At 38.6% G+C, this 21,037-nt stretch overlaps 33 non-coding genes across 33 annotated transcripts; 19 read left to right on the top strand and 14 right to left on the bottom strand.

The window, feature by feature from the left end:
- The first annotated feature begins 288 nt into the window (after positions 1–288).
- On the top strand, positions 289–362 carry TRNAT-AGU (transfer RNA threonine (anticodon AGU)). Its single transcript has one exon. It is a non-coding gene; the product is annotated as a tRNA-Thr (tRNA).
- Positions 363–1,413: 1,051 nt separating this feature from the next.
- Positions 1,414–1,487, top strand: TRNAT-AGU (transfer RNA threonine (anticodon AGU)). Its single transcript has one exon. It is a non-coding gene; the product is annotated as a tRNA-Thr (tRNA).
- Positions 1,488–2,158: 671 nt separating this feature from the next.
- Positions 2,159–2,240, bottom strand: TRNAS-GCU (transfer RNA serine (anticodon GCU)). The gene has a single exon. It is a non-coding gene; the product is annotated as a tRNA-Ser (tRNA).
- A 292-nt stretch (positions 2,241–2,532) lies between these two features.
- On the top strand, positions 2,533–2,606 carry TRNAT-AGU (transfer RNA threonine (anticodon AGU)). The gene has a single exon. It is a non-coding gene; the product is annotated as a tRNA-Thr (tRNA).
- Positions 2,607–3,277: 671 nt separating this feature from the next.
- TRNAS-GCU (transfer RNA serine (anticodon GCU)) lies at positions 3,278–3,359 on the bottom strand. The gene has a single exon. It is a non-coding gene; the product is annotated as a tRNA-Ser (tRNA).
- A 292-nt stretch (positions 3,360–3,651) lies between these two features.
- Positions 3,652–3,725, top strand: TRNAT-AGU (transfer RNA threonine (anticodon AGU)). Its single transcript has one exon. It is a non-coding gene; the product is annotated as a tRNA-Thr (tRNA).
- Positions 3,726–4,396: 671 nt separating this feature from the next.
- On the bottom strand, positions 4,397–4,478 carry TRNAS-GCU (transfer RNA serine (anticodon GCU)). Its single transcript has one exon. It is a non-coding gene; the product is annotated as a tRNA-Ser (tRNA).
- Positions 4,479–4,770: 292 nt separating this feature from the next.
- On the top strand, positions 4,771–4,844 carry TRNAT-AGU (transfer RNA threonine (anticodon AGU)). Its single transcript has one exon. It is a non-coding gene; the product is annotated as a tRNA-Thr (tRNA).
- A 671-nt stretch (positions 4,845–5,515) lies between these two features.
- On the bottom strand, positions 5,516–5,597 carry TRNAS-GCU (transfer RNA serine (anticodon GCU)). The gene has a single exon. It is a non-coding gene; the product is annotated as a tRNA-Ser (tRNA).
- Positions 5,598–5,889: 292 nt separating this feature from the next.
- On the top strand, positions 5,890–5,963 carry TRNAT-AGU (transfer RNA threonine (anticodon AGU)). The gene has a single exon. It is a non-coding gene; the product is annotated as a tRNA-Thr (tRNA).
- Positions 5,964–7,014: 1,051 nt separating this feature from the next.
- On the top strand, positions 7,015–7,088 carry TRNAT-AGU (transfer RNA threonine (anticodon AGU)). The gene has a single exon. It is a non-coding gene; the product is annotated as a tRNA-Thr (tRNA).
- Positions 7,089–8,139: 1,051 nt separating this feature from the next.
- On the top strand, positions 8,140–8,213 carry TRNAT-AGU (transfer RNA threonine (anticodon AGU)). The gene has a single exon. It is a non-coding gene; the product is annotated as a tRNA-Thr (tRNA).
- Positions 8,214–8,884: 671 nt separating this feature from the next.
- Positions 8,885–8,966, bottom strand: TRNAS-GCU (transfer RNA serine (anticodon GCU)). Its single transcript has one exon. It is a non-coding gene; the product is annotated as a tRNA-Ser (tRNA).
- A 292-nt stretch (positions 8,967–9,258) lies between these two features.
- On the top strand, positions 9,259–9,332 carry TRNAT-AGU (transfer RNA threonine (anticodon AGU)). The gene has a single exon. It is a non-coding gene; the product is annotated as a tRNA-Thr (tRNA).
- Positions 9,333–10,003: 671 nt separating this feature from the next.
- Positions 10,004–10,085, bottom strand: TRNAS-GCU (transfer RNA serine (anticodon GCU)). The gene has a single exon. It is a non-coding gene; the product is annotated as a tRNA-Ser (tRNA).
- Positions 10,086–10,377: 292 nt separating this feature from the next.
- On the top strand, positions 10,378–10,451 carry TRNAT-AGU (transfer RNA threonine (anticodon AGU)). The gene has a single exon. It is a non-coding gene; the product is annotated as a tRNA-Thr (tRNA).
- Positions 10,452–11,122: 671 nt separating this feature from the next.
- On the bottom strand, positions 11,123–11,204 carry TRNAS-GCU (transfer RNA serine (anticodon GCU)). The gene has a single exon. It is a non-coding gene; the product is annotated as a tRNA-Ser (tRNA).
- Positions 11,205–11,496: 292 nt separating this feature from the next.
- TRNAT-AGU (transfer RNA threonine (anticodon AGU)) lies at positions 11,497–11,570 on the top strand. Its single transcript has one exon. It is a non-coding gene; the product is annotated as a tRNA-Thr (tRNA).
- Positions 11,571–12,241: 671 nt separating this feature from the next.
- TRNAS-GCU (transfer RNA serine (anticodon GCU)) lies at positions 12,242–12,323 on the bottom strand. The gene has a single exon. It is a non-coding gene; the product is annotated as a tRNA-Ser (tRNA).
- A 292-nt stretch (positions 12,324–12,615) lies between these two features.
- TRNAT-AGU (transfer RNA threonine (anticodon AGU)) lies at positions 12,616–12,689 on the top strand. The gene has a single exon. It is a non-coding gene; the product is annotated as a tRNA-Thr (tRNA).
- Positions 12,690–13,360: 671 nt separating this feature from the next.
- On the bottom strand, positions 13,361–13,442 carry TRNAS-GCU (transfer RNA serine (anticodon GCU)). Its single transcript has one exon. It is a non-coding gene; the product is annotated as a tRNA-Ser (tRNA).
- Positions 13,443–13,734: 292 nt separating this feature from the next.
- TRNAT-AGU (transfer RNA threonine (anticodon AGU)) lies at positions 13,735–13,808 on the top strand. Its single transcript has one exon. It is a non-coding gene; the product is annotated as a tRNA-Thr (tRNA).
- A 671-nt stretch (positions 13,809–14,479) lies between these two features.
- On the bottom strand, positions 14,480–14,561 carry TRNAS-GCU (transfer RNA serine (anticodon GCU)). Its single transcript has one exon. It is a non-coding gene; the product is annotated as a tRNA-Ser (tRNA).
- Positions 14,562–14,853: 292 nt separating this feature from the next.
- Positions 14,854–14,927, top strand: TRNAT-AGU (transfer RNA threonine (anticodon AGU)). The gene has a single exon. It is a non-coding gene; the product is annotated as a tRNA-Thr (tRNA).
- A 671-nt stretch (positions 14,928–15,598) lies between these two features.
- On the bottom strand, positions 15,599–15,680 carry TRNAS-GCU (transfer RNA serine (anticodon GCU)). The gene has a single exon. It is a non-coding gene; the product is annotated as a tRNA-Ser (tRNA).
- A 292-nt stretch (positions 15,681–15,972) lies between these two features.
- On the top strand, positions 15,973–16,046 carry TRNAT-AGU (transfer RNA threonine (anticodon AGU)). Its single transcript has one exon. It is a non-coding gene; the product is annotated as a tRNA-Thr (tRNA).
- Positions 16,047–16,717: 671 nt separating this feature from the next.
- On the bottom strand, positions 16,718–16,799 carry TRNAS-GCU (transfer RNA serine (anticodon GCU)). The gene has a single exon. It is a non-coding gene; the product is annotated as a tRNA-Ser (tRNA).
- A 292-nt stretch (positions 16,800–17,091) lies between these two features.
- Positions 17,092–17,165, top strand: TRNAT-AGU (transfer RNA threonine (anticodon AGU)). The gene has a single exon. It is a non-coding gene; the product is annotated as a tRNA-Thr (tRNA).
- Positions 17,166–17,836: 671 nt separating this feature from the next.
- TRNAS-GCU (transfer RNA serine (anticodon GCU)) lies at positions 17,837–17,918 on the bottom strand. Its single transcript has one exon. It is a non-coding gene; the product is annotated as a tRNA-Ser (tRNA).
- Positions 17,919–18,210: 292 nt separating this feature from the next.
- TRNAT-AGU (transfer RNA threonine (anticodon AGU)) lies at positions 18,211–18,284 on the top strand. The gene has a single exon. It is a non-coding gene; the product is annotated as a tRNA-Thr (tRNA).
- A 671-nt stretch (positions 18,285–18,955) lies between these two features.
- On the bottom strand, positions 18,956–19,037 carry TRNAS-GCU (transfer RNA serine (anticodon GCU)). The gene has a single exon. It is a non-coding gene; the product is annotated as a tRNA-Ser (tRNA).
- A 292-nt stretch (positions 19,038–19,329) lies between these two features.
- TRNAT-AGU (transfer RNA threonine (anticodon AGU)) lies at positions 19,330–19,403 on the top strand. The gene has a single exon. It is a non-coding gene; the product is annotated as a tRNA-Thr (tRNA).
- A 1,014-nt stretch (positions 19,404–20,417) lies between these two features.
- Positions 20,418–20,491, top strand: TRNAT-AGU (transfer RNA threonine (anticodon AGU)). Its single transcript has one exon. It is a non-coding gene; the product is annotated as a tRNA-Thr (tRNA).
- Positions 20,492–21,037: the final 546 nt, after the last annotated feature.

Below are 21,037 nucleotides of genomic sequence, written 5' to 3'. Positions count from 1 at the left end.
TGGCGCACATGCGCTAAGGAGAAAAGATGTAATGATTATTTTTACGGGTCAGTGTGTTTTCATTGAAGATATTACAGTGTCTATTCTTTACAGTTAGATTGGGGCAAACTCTTTTGGCCCTGCTGTGGCATTCCTTCAATCTGCCTATTCTGTGTCATAACTTGGAAGAAAAACAAGTACCAAGTTGAAGCTGTGCTAGAAGATGGATCATTCAATTATGGAACTTCAAAACCCAAGGCCTTGTCATCGATCCAGATTCTATTGCATTTCATAGGCTTTTCAGCTTGTGGTGCTGTGGCTTAGTTGGTTAAAGCGCCTGTCTAGTAAACAGGAGATCCTGAGTTCGAATCTCAGCAGTGCCTTGTTTTCATCATCTCAAAAAGAAACTTCCTATCTTAAAAATGGGATTTTCACTTGCATGAAACCTCAAATTTACCTTGGCTACGTCTTTACTGATAGTGCAATTGTGAGATGAAGAATGTCTTCTGTATAAGGGCCAAAAAGGAAGAAAGATGGCATCAAGCATGACAACTTAAAACCAGTGGATTTTATTTTGAAATTCCTCCTCTTTATGCATCTGACTCGCTAAGCAGGCTTTCTAAAGTATCACACCTTTTTGTCCTTTGGCTTAGTTGGTCTAAGTGCCTGTTTAGTAAACAGAAAATCTTGATTTCGAACGTCAGCAGTGGTTTTCATTCTTCATCTCAGTTTGGGTCATTTTAGCAAAAAAAAAGGTGGACTTTTGTTCTTGTATGACATTAAACAAGTCTTTACCACAGTCAAAACATAGTGCAGTTGAGAGAAAAAAAATCTCTGCTGTCGAAACGCTTAAAAAGGAATTAGACGATATAACTTTCTTTAGAGAATAAAGGATGGCATCAAGCATTTCAAAATAAAACCAGTGGATTTACACTTCTAACTCTGCAAAGTTTGATAGCAGCTTTCTTAAAAAGGAAGATAAACTTTCAAGCTTGACGTATCTACCGCTTTGGCTAGAAATGAAAACAAAACAATACAACATGAAACAAGCAGAATAAACCGACGAGGATGGGATTCAAACCCATGCATGCAGAGCACAATGGATTAGCAGTCCATCGCCTTAACCACTCGGCCACCTCGTCTACATGGCGCACATGCGCTAAGGAGAAAAGATGTAATGATTATTTTTACGGGTCAGTGTGTTTTCATTGAAGATATTACAGTGTCTATTCTTTACAGTTAGATTGGGGCAAACTCTTTTGGCCCTGCTGTGGCATTCCTTCAATCTGCCTATTCTGTGTCATAACTTGGAAGAAAAACAAGTACCAAGTTGAAGCTGTGCTAGAAGATGGATCATTCAATTATGGAACTTCAAAACCCAAGGCCTTGTCATCGATCCAGATTCTATTGCATTTCATAGGCTTTTCAGCTTGTGGTGCTGTGGCTTAGTTGGTTAAAGCGCCTGTCTAGTAAACAGGAGATCCTGAGTTCGAATCTCAGCAGTGCCTTGTTTTCATCATCTCAAAAAGAAACTTCCTATCTTAAAAATGGGATTTTCACTTGCATGAAACCTCAAATTTACCTTGGCTACGTCTTTACTGATAGTGCAATTGTGAGATGAAGAATGTCTTCTGTATAAGGGCCAAAAAGGGATAAAGATGGCATCAAGCATGACAACTTAAAACCAGTGGATTTTATTTTGAAATTCCTCCTCTTTATGCATCTGACTCGCTAAGCAGGCTTTCTAAAGTATCACACCTTTTTGTCCTTTGGCTTAGTTGGTCTAAGTGCCTGTTTAGTAAACAGAAAATCTTGATTTCGAACGTCAGCAGTGGTTTTCTTTCTTCATCTCAGTTTGGGTCATTTTAGCAAAAAAAAGGTGGACTTTTGTTCTTGTATGACATTAAACAAGTCTTTACCACAGTCAAAACATAGTGCAGTTGAGAGAAAAAAAATCTCTGCTGTCGAAACGCTTAAAAAGGAATTAGACGATATAACTTTCTTTAGAGAATAAAGGATGGCATCAAGCATTTCAAAATAAAACCAGTGGATTTACACTTCTAACTCTGCAAAGTTTGATAGCAGCTTTCTTAAAAAGGAAGATAAACTTTCAAGCTTGACGTATCTACCGCTTTGGCTAGAAATGAAAACAATACAACATGAAACAAGCAGAATAAACCGACGAGGATGGGATTCGAACCCATGCATGCAGAGCACAATGGATTAGCAGTCCATCGCCTTAACCACTCGGCCACCTCGTCTACATGGCGCACATGCGCTAAGGAGAAAAGATGTAATGATTATTTTTACGGGTCAGTGTGTTTTCATTGAAGATATTACAGTGTCTATTCTTTACAGTTAGATTGGGGCAAACTCTTTTGGCCCTGCTGTGGCATTCCTTCAATCTGCCTATTCTGTGTCATAACTTGGAAGAAAAACAAGTACCAAGTTGAAGCTGTGCTAGAAGATGGATCATTCAATTATGGAACTTCAAAACCCAAGGCCTTGTCATCGATCCAGATTCTATTGCATTTCATAGGCTTTCCAGCTTGTGGTGCTGTGGCTTAGTTGGTTAAAGCGCCTGTCTAGTAAACAGGAGATCCTGAGTTCGAATCTCAGCAGTGCCTTGTTTTCATCATCTCAAAAAGAAACTTCCTATCTTAAAAATGGGATTTTCACTTGCATGAAACCTCAAATTTACCTTGGCTACGTCTTTACTGATAGTGCAATTGTGAGATGAAGAATGTCTTCTGTATAAGGGCCAAAAAGGAAGAAAGATGGCATCAAGCATGACAACTTAAAACCAGTGGATTTTATTTTGAAATTCCTCCTCTTTATGCATCTGACTCGCTAAGCAGGCTTTCTAAAGTATCACACCTTTTTGTCCTTTGGCTTAGTTGGTCTAAGTGCCTGTTTAGTAAACAGAAAATCTTGATTTCGAACGTCAGCAGTGGTTTTCTTTCTTCATCTCAGTTTGGGTCATTTTAGCAAAAAAAAGGTGGACTTTTGTTCTTGTATGACATTAAACAAGTCTTTACCACAGTCAAAACATAGTGCAGTTGAGAGAAAAAAAATCTCTGCTGTCGAAACGCTTAAAAAGGAATTAGACGATATAACTTTCTTTAGAGAATAAAGGATGGCATCAAGCATTTCAAAATAAAACCAGTGGATTTACACTTCTAACTCTGCAAAGTTTGATAGCAGCTTTCTTAAAAAGGAAGATAAACTTTCAAGCTTGACGTATCTACCGCTTTGGCTAGAAATGAAAACAATACAACATGAAACAAGCAGAATAAACCGACGAGGATGGGATTCGAACCCATGCATGCAGAGCACAATGGATTAGCAGTCCATCGCCTTAACCACTCGGCCACCTCGTCTACATGGCGCACATGTGCTAAGGAGAAAAGATGTAATGATTATTTTTACGGGTCAGTGTGTTTTCATTGAAGATATTACAGTGTCTATTCTTTACAGTTAGATTGGGGCAAACTCTTTTGGCCCTGCTGTGGCATTCCTTCAATCTGCCTATTCTGTGTCATAACTTGGAAGAAAAACAAGTACCAAGTTGAAGCTGTGCTAGAAGATGGATCATTCAATTATGGAACTTCAAAACCCAAGGCCTTGTCATCGATCCAGATTCTATTGCATTTCATAGGCTTTCCAGCTTGTGGTGCTGTGGCTTAGTTGGTTAAAGCGCCTGTCTAGTAAACAGGAGATCCTGAGTTCGAATCTCAGCAGTGCCTTGTTTTCATCATCTCAAAAAGAAACTTCCTATCTTAAAAATGGGATTTTCACTTGCATGAAACCTCAAATTTACCTTGGCTACGTCTTTACTGATAGTGCAATTGTGAGATGAAGAATGTCTTCTGTATAAGGGCCAAAAAGGAAGAAAGATGGCATCAAGCATGACAACTTAAAACCAGTGGATTTTATTTTGAAATTCCTCCTCTTTATGCATCTGACTCGCTAAGCAGGCTTTCTAAAGTATCACACCTTTTTGTCCTTTGGCTTAGTTGGTCTAAGTGCCTGTTTAGTAAACAGAAAATCTTGATTTCGAACGTCAGCAGTGGTTTTCTTTCTTCATCTCAGTTTGGGTCATTTTAGCAAAAAAAAGGTGGACTTTTGTTCTTGTATGACATTAAACAAGTCTTTACCACAGTCAAAACATAGTGCAGTTGAGAGAAAAAAAATCTCTGCTGTCGAAACGCTTAAAAAGGAATTAGACGATATAACTTTCTTTAGAGAATAAAGGATGGCATCAAGCATTTCAAAATAAAACCAGTGGATTTACACTTCTAACTCTGCAAAGTTTGATAGCAGCTTTCTTAAAAAGGAAGATAAACTTTCAAGCTTGACGTATCTACCGCTTTGGCTAGAAATGAAAACAATACAACATGAAACAAGCAGAATAAACCGACGAGGATGGGATTCGAACCCATGCATGCAGAGCACAATGGATTAGCAGTCCATCGCCTTAACCACTCGGCCACCTCGTCTACATGGCGCACATGCGCTAAGGAGAAAAGATGTAATGATTATTTTTACGGGTCAGTGTGTTTTCATTGAAGATATTACAGTGTCTATTCTTTACAGTTAGATTGGGGCAAACTCTTTTGGCCCTGCTGTGGCATTCCTTCAATCTGCCTATTCTGTGTCATAACTTGGAAGAAAAACAAGTACCAAGTTGAAGCTGTGCTAGAAGATGGATCATTCAATTATGGAACTTCAAAACCCAAGGCCTTGTCATCGATCCAGATTCTATTGCATTTCATAGGCTTTTCAGCTTGTGGTGCTGTGGCTTAGTTGGTTAAAGCGCCTGTCTAGTAAACAGGAGATCCTGAGTTCGAATCTCAGCAGTGCCTTGTTTTCATCATCTCAAAAAGAAACTTCCTATCTTAAAAATGGGATTTTCACTTGCATGAAACCTCAAATTTACCTTGGCTACGTCTTTACTGATAGTGCAATTGTGAGATGAAGAATGTCTTCTGTATAAGGGCCAAAAAGGAAGAAAGATGGCATCAAGCATGACAACTTAAAACCAGTGGATTTTATTTTGAAATTCCTCCTCTTTATGCATCTGACTCGCTAAGCAGGCTTTCTAAAGTATCACACCTTTTTGTCCTTTGGCTTAGTTGGTCTAAGTGCCTGTTTAGTAAACAGAAAATCTTGATTTCGAACGTCAGCAGTGGTTTTCTTTCTTCATCTCAGTTTGGGTCATTTTAGCAAAAAAAAGGTGGACTTTTGTTCTTGTATGACATTAAACAAGTCTTTACCACAGTCAAAACATAGTGCAGTTGAGAGAAAAAAAATCTCTGCTGTCGAAACGCTTAAAAAGGAATTAGACGATATAACTTTCTTTAGAGAATAAAGGATGGCATCAAGCATTTCAAAATAAAACCAGTGGATTTACACTTCTAACTCTGCAAAGTTTGATAGCAGCTTTCTTAAAAAGGAAGATAAACTTTCAAGCTTGACGTATCTACCGCTTTGGCTAGAAATGAAAACAATACAACATGAAACAAGCAGAATAAACCGACGAGGATGGGATTCGAACCCATGCATGCAGAGCACAATGGATTAGCAGTCCATCGCCTTAACCACTCGGCCACCTCGTCTACATGGCGCACATGCGCTAAGGAGAAAAGATGTAATGATTATTTTTACGGGTCAGTGTGTTTTCATTGAAGATATTACAGTGTCTATTCTTTACAGTTAGATTGGGGCAAACTCTTTTGGCCCTGCTGTGGCATTCCTTCAATCTGCCTATTCTGTGTCATAACTTGGAAGAAAAACAAGTACCAAGTTGAAGCTGTGCTAGAAGATGGATCATTCAATTATGGAACTTCAAAACCCAAGGCCTTGTCATCGATCCAGATTCTATTGCATTTCATAGGCTTTCCAGCTTGTGGTGCTGTGGCTTAGTTGGTTAAAGCGCCTGTCTAGTAAACAGGAGATCCTGAGTTCGAATCTCAGCAGTGCCTTGTTTTCATCATCTCAAAAAGAAACTTCCTATCTTAAAAATGGGATTTTCACTTGCATGAAACCTCAAATTTACCTTGGCTACGTCTTTACTGATAGTGCAATTGTGAGATGAAGAATGTCTTCTGTATAAGGGCCAAAAAGGAAGAAAGATGGCATCAAGCATGACAACTTAAAACCAGTGGATTTTATTTTGAAATTCCTCCTCTTTATGCATCTGACTCGCTAAGCAGGCTTTCTAAAGTATCACACCTTTTTGTCCTTTGGCTTAGTTGGTCTAAGTGCCTGTTTAGTAAACAGAAAATCTTGATTTCGAACGTCAGCAGTGGTTTTCATTCTTCATCTCAGTTTGGGTCATTTTAGCAAAAAAAAAGGTGGACTTTTGTTCTTGTATGACATTAAACAAGTCTTTACCACAGTCAAAACATAGTGCAGTTGAGAGAAAAAAAATCTCTGCTGTCGAAACGCTTAAAAAGGAATTAGACGATATAACTTTCTTTAGAGAATAAAGGATGGCATCAAGCATTTCAAAATAAAACCAGTGGATTTACACTTCTAACTCTGCAAAGTTTGATAGCAGCTTTCTTAAAAAGGAAGATAAACTTTCAAGCTTGACGTATCTACCGCTTTGGCTAGAAATGAAAACAAAACAATACAACATGAAACAAGCAGAATAAACCGACGAGGATGGGATTCAAACCCATGCATGCAGAGCACAATGGATTAGCAGTCCATCGCCTTAACCACTCGGCCACCTCGTCTACATGGCGCACATGCGCTAAGGAGAAAAGATGTAATGATTATTTTTACGGGTCAGTGTGTTTTCATTGAAGATATTACAGTGTCTATTCTTTACAGTTAGATTGGGGCAAACTCTTTTGGCCCTGCTGTGGCATTCCTTCAATCTGCCTATTCTGTGTCATAACTTGGAAGAAAAACAAGTACCAAGTTGAAGCTGTGCTAGAAGATGGATCATTCAATTATGGAACTTCAAAACCCAAGGCCTTGTCATCGATCCAGATTCTATTGCATTTCATAGGCTTTCCAGCTTGTGGTGCTGTGGCTTAGTTGGTTAAAGCGCCTGTCTAGTAAACAGGAGATCCTGAGTTCGAATCTCAGCAGTGCCTTGTTTTCATCATCTCAAAAAGAAACTTCCTATCTTAAAAATGGGATTTTCACTTGCATGAAACCTCAAATTTACCTTGGCTACGTCTTTACTGATAGTGCAATTGTGAGATGAAGAATGTCTTCTGTATAAGGGCCAAAAAGGAAGAAAGATGGCATCAAGCATGACAACTTAAAACCAGTGGATTTTATTTTGAAATTCCTCCTCTTTATGCATCTGACTCGCTAAGCAGGCTTTCTAAAGTATCACACCTTTTTGTCCTTTGGCTTAGTTGGTCTAAGTGCCTGTTTAGTAAACAGAAAATCTTGATTTCGAACGTCAGCAGTGGTTTTCATTCTTCATCTCAGTTTGGGTCATTTTAGCAAAAAAAAAGGTGGACTTTTGTTCTTGTATGACATTAAACAAGTCTTTACCACAGTCAAAACATAGTGCAGTTGAGAGAAAAAAAATCTCTGCTGTCGAAACGCTTAAAAAGGAATTAGACGATATAACTTTCTTTAGAGAATAAAGGATGGCATCAAGCATTTCAAAATAAAACCAGTGGATTTACACTTCTAACTCTGCAAAGTTTGATAGCAGCTTTCTTAAAAAGGAAGATAAACTTTCAAGCTTGACGTATCTACCGCTTTGGCTAGAAATGAAAACAAAACAATACAACATGAAACAAGCAGAATAAACCGACGAGGATGGGATTCAAACCCATGCATGCAGAGCACAATGGATTAGCAGTCCATCGCCTTAACCACTCGGCCACCTCGTCTACATGGCGCACATGCGCTAAGGAGAAAAGATGTAATGATTATTTTTACGGGTCAGTGTGTTTTCATTGAAGATATTACAGTGTCTATTCTTTACAGTTAGATTGGGGCAAACTCTTTTGGCCCTGCTGTGGCATTCCTTCAATCTGCCTATTCTGTGTCATAACTTGGAAGAAAAACAAGTACCAAGTTGAAGCTGTGCTAGAAGATGGATCATTCAATTATGGAACTTCAAAACCCAAGGCCTTGTCATCGATCCAGATTCTATTGCATTTCATAGGCTTTCCAGCTTGTGGTGCTGTGGCTTAGTTGGTTAAAGCGCCTGTCTAGTAAACAGGAGATCCTGAGTTCGAATCTCAGCAGTGCCTTGTTTTCATCATCTCAAAAAGAAACTTCCTATCTTAAAAATGGGATTTTCACTTGCATGAAACCTCAAATTTACCTTGGCTACGTCTTTACTGATAGTGCAATTGTGAGATGAAGAATGTCTTCTGTATAAGGGCCAAAAAGGAAGAAAGATGGCATCAAGCATGACAACTTAAAACCAGTGGATTTTATTTTGAAATTCCTCCTCTTTATGCATCTGACTCGCTAAGCAGGCTTTCTAAAGTATCACACCTTTTTGTCCTTTGGCTTAGTTGGTCTAAGTGCCTGTTTAGTAAACAGAAAATCTTGATTTCGAACGTCAGCAGTGGTTTTCTTTCTTCATCTCAGTTTGGGTCATTTTAGCAAAAAAAAGGTGGACTTTTGTTCTTGTATGACATTAAACAAGTCTTTACCACAGTCAAAACATAGTGCAGTTGAGAGAAAAAAAATCTCTGCTGTCGAAACGCTTAAAAAGGAATTAGACGATATAACTTTCTTTAGAGAATAAAGGATGGCATCAAGCATTTCAAAATAAAACCAGTGGATTTACACTTCTAACTCTGCAAAGTTTGATAGCAGCTTTCTTAAAAAGGAAGATAAACTTTCAAGCTTGACGTATCTACCGCTTTGGCTAGAAATGAAAACAATACAACATGAAACAAGCAGAATAAACCGACGAGGATGGGATTCGAACCCATGCATGCAGAGCACAATGGATTAGCAGTCCATCGCCTTAACCACTCGGCCACCTCGTCTACATGGCGCACATGTGCTAAGGAGAAAAGATGTAATGATTATTTTTACGGGTCAGTGTGTTTTCATTGAAGATATTACAGTGTCTATTCTTTACAGTTAGATTGGGGCAAACTCTTTTGGCCCTGCTGTGGCATTCCTTCAATCTGCCTATTCTGTGTCATAACTTGGAAGAAAAACAAGTACCAAGTTGAAGCTGTGCTAGAAGATGGATCATTCAATTATGGAACTTCAAAACCCAAGGCCTTGTCATCGATCCAGATTCTATTGCATTTCATAGGCTTTCCAGCTTGTGGTGCTGTGGCTTAGTTGGTTAAAGCGCCTGTCTAGTAAACAGGAGATCCTGAGTTCGAATCTCAGCAGTGCCTTGTTTTCATCATCTCAAAAAGAAACTTCCTATCTTAAAAATGGGATTTTCACTTGCATGAAACCTCAAATTTACCTTGGCTACGTCTTTACTGATAGTGCAATTGTGAGATGAAGAATGTCTTCTGTATAAGGGCCAAAAAGGAAGAAAGATGGCATCAAGCATGACAACTTAAAACCAGTGGATTTTATTTTGAAATTCCTCCTCTTTATGCATCTGACTCGCTAAGCAGGCTTTCTAAAGTATCACACCTTTTTGTCCTTTGGCTTAGTTGGTCTAAGTGCCTGTTTAGTAAACAGAAAATCTTGATTTCGAACGTCAGCAGTGGTTTTCTTTCTTCATCTCAGTTTGGGTCATTTTAGCAAAAAAAAGGTGGACTTTTGTTCTTGTATGACATTAAACAAGTCTTTACCACAGTCAAAACATAGTGCAGTTGAGAGAAAAAAAATCTCTGCTGTCGAAACGCTTAAAAAGGAATTAGACGATATAACTTTCTTTAGAGAATAAAGGATGGCATCAAGCATTTCAAAATAAAACCAGTGGATTTACACTTCTAACTCTGCAAAGTTTGATAGCAGCTTTCTTAAAAAGGAAGATAAACTTTCAAGCTTGACGTATCTACCGCTTTGGCTAGAAATGAAAACAATACAACATGAAACAAGCAGAATAAACCGACGAGGATGGGATTCGAACCCATGCATGCAGAGCACAATGGATTAGCAGTCCATCGCCTTAACCACTCGGCCACCTCGTCTACATGGCGCACATGCGCTAAGGAGAAAAGATGTAATGATTATTTTTACGGGTCAGTGTGTTTTCATTGAAGATATTACAGTGTCTATTCTTTACAGTTAGATTGGGGCAAACTCTTTTGGCCCTGCTGTGGCATTCCTTCAATCTGCCTATTCTGTGTCATAACTTGGAAGAAAAACAAGTACCAAGTTGAAGCTGTGCTAGAAGATGGATCATTCAATTATGGAACTTCAAAACCCAAGGCCTTGTCATCGATCCAGATTCTATTGCATTTCATAGGCTTTTCAGCTTGTGGTGCTGTGGCTTAGTTGGTTAAAGCGCCTGTCTAGTAAACAGGAGATCCTGAGTTCGAATCTCAGCAGTGCCTTGTTTTCATCATCTCAAAAAGAAACTTCCTATCTTAAAAATGGGATTTTCACTTGCATGAAACCTCAAATTTACCTTGGCTACGTCTTTACTGATAGTGCAATTGTGAGATGAAGAATGTCTTCTGTATAAGGGCCAAAAAGGAAGAAAGATGGCATCAAGCATGACAACTTAAAACCAGTGGATTTTATTTTGAAATTCCTCCTCTTTATGCATCTGACTCGCTAAGCAGGCTTTCTAAAGTATCACACCTTTTTGTCCTTTGGCTTAGTTGGTCTAAGTGCCTGTTTAGTAAACAGAAAATCTTGATTTCGAACGTCAGCAGTGGTTTTCTTTCTTCATCTCAGTTTGGGTCATTTTAGCAAAAAAAAGGTGGACTTTTGTTCTTGTATGACATTAAACAAGTCTTTACCACAGTCAAAACATAGTGCAGTTGAGAGAAAAAAAATCTCTGCTGTCGAAACGCTTAAAAAGGAATTAGACGATATAACTTTCTTTAGAGAATAAAGGATGGCATCAAGCATTTCAAAATAAAACCAGTGGATTTACACTTCTAACTCTGCAAAGTTTGATAGCAGCTTTCTTAAAAAGGAAGATAAACTTTCAAGCTTGACGTATCTACCGCTTTGGCTAGAAATGAAAACAATACAACATGAAACAAGCAGAATAAACCGACGAGGATGGGATTCGAACCCATGCATGCAGAGCACAATGGATTAGCAGTCCATCGCCTTAACCACTCGGCCACCTCGTCTACATGGCGCACATGCGCTAAGGAGAAAAGATGTAATGATTATTTTTACGGGTCAGTGTGTTTTCATTGAAGATATTACAGTGTCTATTCTTTACAGTTAGATTGGGGCAAACTCTTTTGGCCCTGCTGTGGCATTCCTTCAATCTGCCTATTCTGTGTCATAACTTGGAAGAAAAACAAGTACCAAGTTGAAGCTGTGCTAGAAGATGGATCATTCAATTATGGAACTTCAAAACCCAAGGCCTTGTCATCGATCCAGATTCTATTGCATTTCATAGGCTTTTCAGCTTGTGGTGCTGTGGCTTAGTTGGTTAAAGCGCCTGTCTAGTAAACAGGAGATCCTGAGTTCGAATCTCAGCAGTGCCTTGTTTTCATCATCTCAAAAAGAAACTTCCTATCTTAAAAATGGGATTTTCACTTGCATGAAACCTCAAATTTACCTTGGCTACGTCTTTACTGATAGTGCAATTGTGAGATGAAGAATGTCTTCTGTATAAGGGCCAAAAAGGAAGAAAGATGGCATCAAGCATGACAACTTAAAACCAGTGGATTTTATTTTGAAATTCCTCCTCTTTATGCATCTGACTCGCTAAGCAGGCTTTCTAAAGTATCACACCTTTTTGTCCTTTGGCTTAGTTGGTCTAAGTGCCTGTTTAGTAAACAGAAAATCTTGATTTCGAACGTCAGCAGTGGTTTTCTTTCTTCATCTCAGTTTGGGTCATTTTAGCAAAAAAAAGGTGGACTTTTGTTCTTGTATGACATTAAACAAGTCTTTACCACAGTCAAAACATAGTGCAGTTGAGAGAAAAAAAATCTCTGCTGTCGAAACGCTTAAAAAGGAATTAGACGATATAACTTTCTTTAGAGAATAAAGGATGGCATCAAGCATTTCAAAATAAAACCAGTGGATTTACACTTCTAACTCTGCAAAGTTTGATAGCAGCTTTCTTAAAAAGGAAGATAAACTTTCAAGCTTGACGTATCTACCGCTTTGGCTAGAAATGAAAACAATACAACATGAAACAAGCAGAATAAACCGACGAGGATGGGATTCGAACCCATGCATGCAGAGCACAATGGATTAGCAGTCCATCGCCTTAACCACTCGGCCACCTCGTCTACATGGCGCACATGCGCTAAGGAGAAAAGATGTAATGATTATTTTTACGGGTCAGTGTGTTTTCATTGAAGATATTACAGTGTCTATTCTTTACAGTTAGATTGGGGCAAACTCTTTTGGCCCTGCTGTGGCATTCCTTCAATCTGCCTATTCTGTGTCATAACTTGGAAGAAAAACAAGTACCAAGTTGAAGCTGTGCTAGAAGATGGATCATTCAATTATGGAACTTCAAAACCCAAGGCCTTGTCATCGATCCAGATTCTATTGCATTTCATAGGCTTTTCAGCTTGTGGTGCTGTGGCTTAGTTGGTTAAAGCGCCTGTCTAGTAAACAGGAGATCCTGAGTTCGAATCTCAGCAGTGCCTTGTTTTCATCATCTCAAAAAGAAACTTCCTATCTTAAAAATGGGATTTTCACTTGCATGAAACCTCAAATTTACCTTGGCTACGTCTTTACTGATAGTGCAATTGTGAGATGAAGAATGTCTTCTGTATAAGGGCCAAAAAGGAAGAAAGATGGCATCAAGCATGACAACTTAAAACCAGTGGATTTTATTTTGAAATTCCTCCTCTTTATGCATCTGACTCGCTAAGCAGGCTTTCTAAAGTATCACACCTTTTTGTCCTTTGGCTTAGTTGGTCTAAGTGCCTGTTTAGTAAACAGAAAATCTTGATTTCGAACGTCAGCAGTGGTTTTCTTTCTTCATCTCAGTTTGGGTCATTTTAGCAAAAAAAAGGTGGACTTTTGTTCTTGTATGACATTAAACAAGTCTTTACCACAGTCAAAACATAGTGCAGTTGAGAGAAAAAAAATCTCTGCTGTCGAAACGCTTAAAAAGGAATTAGACGATATAACTTTCTTTAGAGAATAAAGGATGGCATCAAGCATTTCAAAATAAAACCAGTGGATTTACACTTCTAACTCTGCAAAGTTTGATAGCAGCTTTCTTAAAAAGGAAGATAAACTTTCAAGCTTGACGTATCTACCGCTTTGGCTAGAAATGAAAACAATACAACATGAAACAAGCAGAATAAACCGACGAGGATGGGATTCGAACCCATGCATGCAGAGCACAATGGATTAGCAGTCCATCGCCTTAACCACTCGGCCACCTCGTCTACATGGCGCACATGCGCTAAGGAGAAAAGATGTAATGATTATTTTTACGGGTCAGTGTGTTTTCATTGAAGATATTACAGTGTCTATTCTTTACAGTTAGATTGGGGCAAACTCTTTTGGCCCTGCTGTGGCATTCCTTCAATCTGCCTATTCTGTGTCATAACTTGGAAGAAAAACAAGTACCAAGTTGAAGCTGTGCTAGAAGATGGATCATTCAATTATGGAACTTCAAAACCCAAGGCCTTGTCATCGATCCAGATTCTATTGCATTTCATAGGCTTTTCAGCTTGTGGTGCTGTGGCTTAGTTGGTTAAAGCGCCTGTCTAGTAAACAGGAGATCCTGAGTTCGAATCTCAGCAGTGCCTTGTTTTCATCATCTCAAAAAGAAACTTCCTATCTTAAAAATGGGATTTTCACTTGCATGAAACCTCAAATTTACCTTGGCTACGTCTTTACTGATAGTGCAATTGTGAGATGAAGAATGTCTTCTGTATAAGGGCCAAAAAGGAAGAAAGATGGCATCAAGCATGACAACTTAAAACCAGTGGATTTTATTTTGAAATTCCTCCTCTTTATGCATCTGACTCGCTAAGCAGGCTTTCTAAAGTATCACACCTTTTTGTCCTTTGGCTTAGTTGGTCTAAGTGCCTGTTTAGTAAACAGAAAATCTTGATTTCGAACGTCAGCAGTGGTTTTCTTTCTTCATCTCAGTTTGGGTCATTTTAGCAAAAAAAAGGTGGACTTTTGTTCTTGTATGACATTAAACAAGTCTTTACCACAGTCAAAACATAGTGCAGTTGAGAGAAAAAAAATCTCTGCTGTCGAAACGCTTAAAAAGGAATTAGACGATATAACTTTCTTTAGAGAATAAAGGATGGCATCAAGCATTTCAAAATAAAACCAGTGGATTTACACTTCTAACTCTGCAAAGTTTGATAGCAGCTTTCTTAAAAAGGAAGATAAACTTTCAAGCTTGACGTATCTACCGCTTTGGCTAGAAATGAAAACAATACAACATGAAACAAGCAGAATAAACCGACGAGGATGGGATTCGAACCCATGCATGCAGAGCACAATGGATTAGCAGTCCATCGCCTTAACCACTCGGCCACCTCGTCTACATGGCGCACATGTGCTAAGGAGAAAAGATGTAATGATTATTTTTACGGGTCAGTGTGTTTTCATTGAAGATATTACAGTGTCTATTCTTTACAGTTAGATTGGGGCAAACTCTTTTGGCCCTGCTGTGGCATTCCTTCAATCTGCCTATTCTGTGTCATAACTTGGAAGAAAAACAAGTACCAAGTTGAAGCTGTGCTAGAAGATGGATCATTCAATTATGGAACTTCAAAACCCAAGGCCTTGTCATCGATCCAGATTCTATTGCATTTCATAGGCTTTCCAGCTTGTGGTGCTGTGGCTTAGTTGGTTAAAGCGCCTGTCTAGTAAACAGGAGATCCTGAGTTCGAATCTCAGCAGTGCCTTGTTTTCATCATCTCAAAAAGAAACTTCCTATCTTAAAAATGGGATTTTCACTTGCATGAAACCTCAAATTTACCTTGGCTACGTCTTTACTGATAGTGCAATTGTGAGATGAAGAATGTCTTCTGTATAAGGGCCAAAAAGGAAGAAAGATGGCATCAAGCATGACAACTTAAAACCAGTGGATTTTATTTTGAAATTCCTCCTCTTTATGCATCTGACTCGCTAAGCAGGCTTTCTAAAGTATCACACCTTTTTGTCCTTTGGCTTAGTTGGTCTAAGTGCCTGTTTAGTAAACAGAAAATCTTGATTTCGAACGTCAGCAGTGGTTTTCTTTCTTCATCTCAGTTTGGGTCATTTTAGCAAAAAAAAGGTGGACTTTTGTTCTTGTATGACATTAAACAAGTCTTTACCACAGTCAAAACATAGTGCAGTTGAGAGAAAAAAAATCTCTGCTGTCGAAACGCTTAAAAAGGAATTAGACGATATAACTTTCTTTAGAGAATAAAGGATGGCATCAAGCATTTCAAAATAAAACCAGTGGATTTACACTTCTAACTCTGCAAAGTTTGATAGCAGCTTTCTTAAAAAGGAAGATAAACTTTCAAGCTTGACGTATCTACCGCTTTGGCTAGAAATGAAAACAATACAACATGAAACAAGCAGAATAAACCGACGAGGATGGGATTCGAACCCATGCATGCAGAGCACAATGGATTAGCAGTCCATCGCCTTAACCACTCGGCCACCTCGTCTACATGGCGCACATGTGCTAAGGAGAAAAGATGTAATGATTATTTTTACGGGTCAGTGTGTTTTCATTGAAGATATTACAGTGTCTATTCTTTACAGTTAGATTGGGGCAAACTCTTTTGGCCCTGCTGTGGCATTCCTTCAATCTGCCTATTCTGTGTCATAACTTGGAAGAAAAACAAGTACCAAGTTGAAGCTGTGCTAGAAGATGGATCATTCAATTATGGAACTTCAAAACCCAAGGCCTTGTCATCGATCCAGATTCTATTGCATTTCATAGGCTTTCCAGCTTGTGGTGCTGTGGCTTAGTTGGTTAAAGCGCCTGTCTAGTAAACAGGAGATCCTGAGTTCGAATCTCAGCAGTGCCTTGTTTTCATCATCTCAAAAAGAAACTTCCTATCTTAAAAATGGGATTTTCACTTGCATGAAACCTCAAATTTACCTTGGCTACGTCTTTACTGATAGTGCAATTGTGAGATGAAGAATGTCTTCTGTATAAGGGCCAAAAAGGAAGAAAGATGGCATCAAGCATGACAACTTAAAACCAGTGGATTTTATTTTGAAATTCCTCCTCTTTATGCATCTGACTCGCTAAGCAGGCTTTCTAAAGTATCACACCTTTTTGTCCTTTGGCTTAGTTGGTCTAAGTGCCTGTTTAGTAAACAGAAAATCTTGATTTCGAACGTCAGCAGTGGTTTTCTTTCTTCATCTCAGTTTGGGTCATTTTAGCAAAAAAAAGGTGGACTTTTGTTCTTGTATGACATTAAACAAGTCTTTACCACAGTCAAAACATAGTGCAGTTGAGAGAAAAAAAATCTCTGCTGTCGAAACGCTTAAAAAGGAATTAGACGATATAACTTTCTTTAGAGAATAAAGGATGGCATCAAGCATTTCAAAATAAAACCAGTGGATTTACACTTCTAACTCTGCAAAGTTTGATAGCAGCTTTCTTAAAAAGGAAGATAAACTTTCAAGCTTGACGTATCTACCGCTTTGGCTAGAAATGAAAACAATACAACATGAAACAAGCAGAATAAACCGACGAGGATGGGATTCGAACCCATGCATGCAGAGCACAATGGATTAGCAGTCCATCGCCTTAACCACTCGGCCACCTCGTCTACATGGCGCACATGCGCTAAGGAGAAAAGATGTAATGATTATTTTTACGGGTCAGTGTGTTTTCATTGAAGATATTACAGTGTCTATTCTTTACAGTTAGATTGGGGCAAACTCTTTTGGCCCTGCTGTGGCATTCCTTCAATCTGCCTATTCTGTGTCATAACTTGGAAGAAAAACAAGTACCAAGTTGAAGCTGTGCTAGAAGATGGATCATTCAATTATGGAACTTCAAAACCCAAGGCCTTGTCATCGATCCAGATTCTATTGCATTTCATAGGCTTTTCAGCTTGTGGTGCTGTGGCTTAGTTGGTTAAAGCGCCTGTCTAGTAAACAGGAGATCCTGAGTTCGAATCTCAGCAGTGCCTTGTTTTCATCATCTCAAAAAGAAACTTCCTATCTTAAAAATGGGATTTTCACTTGCATGAAACCTCAAATTTACCTTGGCTACGTCTTTACTGATAGTGCAATTGTGAGATGAAGAATGTCTTCTGTATAAGGGCCAAAAAGGAAGAAAGATGGCATCAAGCATGACAACTTAAAACCAGTGGATTTTATTTTGAAATTCCTCCTCTTTATGCATCTGACTCGCTAAGCAGGCTTTCTAAAGTATCACACCTTTTTGTCCTTTGGCTTAGTTGGTCTAAGTGCCTGTTTAGTAAACAGAAAATCTTGATTTCGAACGTCAGCAGTGGTTTTCTTTCTTCATCTCAGTTTGGGTCATTTTAGCAAAAAAAAGGTGGACTTTTGTTCTTGTATGACATTAAACAAGTCTTTACCACAGTCAAAACATAGTGCAGTTGAGAGAAAAAAAATCTCTGCTGTCGAAACGCTTAAAAAGGAATTAGACGATATAACTTTCTTTAGAGAATAAAGGATGGCATCAAGCATTTCAAAATAAAACCAGTGGATTTACACTTCTAACTCTGCAAAGTTTGATAGCAGCTTTCTTAAAAAGGAAGATAAACTTTCAAGCTTGACGTATCTACCGCTTTGGCTAGAAATGAAAACAATACAACATGAAACAAGCAGAATAAACCGACGAGGATGGGATTCGAACCCATGCATGCAGAGCACAATGGATTAGCAGTCCATCGCCTTAACCACTCGGCCACCTCGTCTACATGGCGCACATGCGCTAAGGAGAAAAGATGTAATGATTATTTTTACGGGTCAGTGTGTTTTCATTGAAGATATTACAGTGTCTATTCTTTACAGTTAGATTGGGGCAAACTCTTTTGGCCCTGCTGTGGCATTCCTTCAATCTGCCTATTCTGTGTCATAACTTGGAAGAAAAACAAGTACCAAGTTGAAGCTGTGCTAGAAGATGGATCATTCAATTATGGAACTTCAAAACCCAAGGCCTTGTCATCGATCCAGATTCTATTGCATTTCATAGGCTTTCCAGCTTGTGGTGCTGTGGCTTAGTTGGTTAAAGCGCCTGTCTAGTAAACAGGAGATCCTGAGTTCGAATCTCAGCAGTGCCTTGTTTTCATCATCTCAAAAAGAAACTTCCTATCTTAAAAATGGGATTTTCACTTGCATGAAACCTCAAATTTACCTTGGCTACATCTTTACTGATAGTGCAATTGTGAGATGAAGAATGTCTTCTGTATAAGGGCCAAAAAGGAAGAAAGATGGCATCAAGCATGACAACTTAAAACCAGTGGATTTTATTTTGAAATTCCTCCTCTTTATGCATCTGACTCGCTAAGCAGGCTTTCTAAAGTATCACACCTTTTTGTCCTTTGGCTTAGTTGGTCTAAGTGCCTGTTTAGTAAACAGAAAATCTTGATTTCGAACGTCAGCAGTGGTTTTCTTTCTTCATCTCAGTTTGGGTCATTTTAGCAAAAAAAAGGTGGACTTTTGTTCTTGTATGACATTAAACAAGTCTTTACCACAGTCAAAACATAGTGCAGTTGAGAGAAAAAAAATCTCTGCTGTCGAAACGCTTAAAAAGGAATTAGACGATATAACTTTCTTTAGAGAATAAAGGATGGCATCAAGCATTTCAAAATAAAACCAGTGGATTTACACTTCTAACTCTGCAAAGTTTGATAGCAGCTTTCTTAAAAAGGAAGATAAACTTTCAAGCTTGACGTATCTACCGCTTTGGCTAGAAATGAAAACAATACAACATGAAACAAGCAGAATAAACCGACGAGGATGGGATTCGAACCCATGCATGCAGAGCACAATGGATTAGCAGTCCATCGCCTTAACCACTCGGCCACCTCGTCTACATGGCACACATGCGCTAAGGAGAAAAGATGTAATGATTATTTTTACGGGTCAGTGTGTTTTCATTGAAGATATTACAGTGTCTATTCTTTACAGTTAGATTGGGGCAAACTCTTTTGGCCCTGCTGTGGCATTCCTTCAATCTGCCTATTCTGTGTCATAACTTGGAAGAAAAACAAGTACCAAGTTGAAGCTGTGCTAGAAGATGGATCATTCAATTATGGAACTTCAAAACCCAAGGCCTTGTCATCGATCCAGATTCTATTGCATTTCATAGGCTTTCCAGCTTGTGGTGCTGTGGCTTAGTTGGTTAAAGCGCCTGTCTAGTAAACAGGAGATCCTGAGTTCGAATCTCAGCAGTGCCTTGTTTTCATCATCTCAAAAAGAAACTTCCTATCTTAAAAATGGGATTTTCACTTGCATGAAACCTCAAATTTACCTTGGCTACGTCTTTACTGATAGTGCAATTGTGAGATGAAGAATGTCTTCTGTATAAGGGCCAAAAAGGAAGAAAGATGGCATCAAGCATGACAACTTAAAACCAGTGGATTTTATTTTGAAATTCCTCCTCTTTATGCATCTGACTCGCTAAGCAGGCTTTCTAAAGTATCACACCTTTTTGTCCTTTGGCTTAGTTGGTCTAAGTGCCTGTTTAGTAAACAGAAAATCTTGATTTCGAACGTCAGCAGTGGTTTTCTTTCTTCATCTCAGTTTGGGTCATTTTAGCAAAAAAAAAGGGGACTTTTGTTCTTGTATGACATTAAACAAGTCTTTACCACAGTCAAAACATAGTGCAGTTGAGAGAAAAAAAATCTCTGCTGTCGAAACGCTTAAAAAGGAATTAGACGATATAACTTTCTTTAGAGAATAAAGGATGGCATCAAGCATTTCAAAATAAAACCAGTGGATTTACACTTCTAACTCTGCAAAGTTTGATAGCAGCTTTCTTAAAAAGGAAGATAAACTTTCAAGCTTGACGTATCTACCGCTTTGGCTAGAAATGAAAACAATACAACATGAAACAAGCAGAATAAACCGACGAGGATGGGATTCGAACCCATGCATGCAGAGCACAATGGATTAGCAGTCCATGGCACACATGCGCTAAGGAGAAAAGATGTAATGATTATTTTTACGGGTCAGTGTGTTTTCATTGAAGATATTACAGTGTCTATTCTTTACAGTTAGATTGTGGCAAACTCTTTTGGCCCTGCTGTGGCATTCCTTCAATCTGCCTATTCTGTGTCATAACTTGGAAGAAAAACAAGTACCAAGTTGAAGCTGTGCTAGAAGATGGATCATTCAATTATGGAACTTCAAAACCCAAGGCCTTGTCATCGATCCAGATTCTATTGCATTTCATAGGCTTTCCAGCTTGTGGTGCTGTGGCTTAGTTGGTTAAAGCGCCTGTCTAGTAAACAGGAGATCCTGAGTTCGAATCTCAGCAGTGCCTTGTTTTCATCATCTCAAAAAGAAACTTCCTATCTTAAAAATGGGATTTTCACTTGCATGAAACCTCAAATTTACCTTGGCTACGTCTTTACTGATAGTGCAATTGTGAGATGAAGAATGTCTTCTGTATAAGGGCCAAAAAGGAAGAAAGATGGCATCAAGCATGACAACTTAAAACCAGTGGATTTTATTTTGAAATTCCTCCTCTTTATGCATCTGACTCGCTAAGCAGGCTTTCTAAAGTATCACACCTTTTTGTCCTTTGGCTTAGTTGGTCTAAGTGCCTGTTTAGTAAACAGAAAATCTTGATTTCGAACGTCAGCAGTGGTTTTCTTTCTTCATCTCAGTTTGGGTCATTTTAGCAAAAAAAAGGTGGACTTTTGTTCTTGTATGACATTAAACAAGTCTTTACCACAGTCAAAACATAGTGCAGTTGAGAGAAAAAAAATATCTGCTGTCGAAACGCTTAAAAAGGAATTAGACGATATAACTTTCTTTGGAGAATAAAGGATGGCATCAAGCATTTCAAAATAAAACCAGTGGATTT

The sequence above is a fragment of the Ranitomeya imitator genome, chromosome 7 (assembly GCF_032444005.1).
Source record: "Ranitomeya imitator isolate aRanImi1 chromosome 7, aRanImi1.pri, whole genome shotgun sequence".
NCBI classification, from domain to species: Eukaryota; Metazoa; Chordata; class Amphibia; order Anura; family Dendrobatidae; genus Ranitomeya; species Ranitomeya imitator.
The sequence above is the reverse complement of the archived record's forward strand: the minus strand, read 5'-3'. Positions and strand labels throughout refer to the sequence as shown.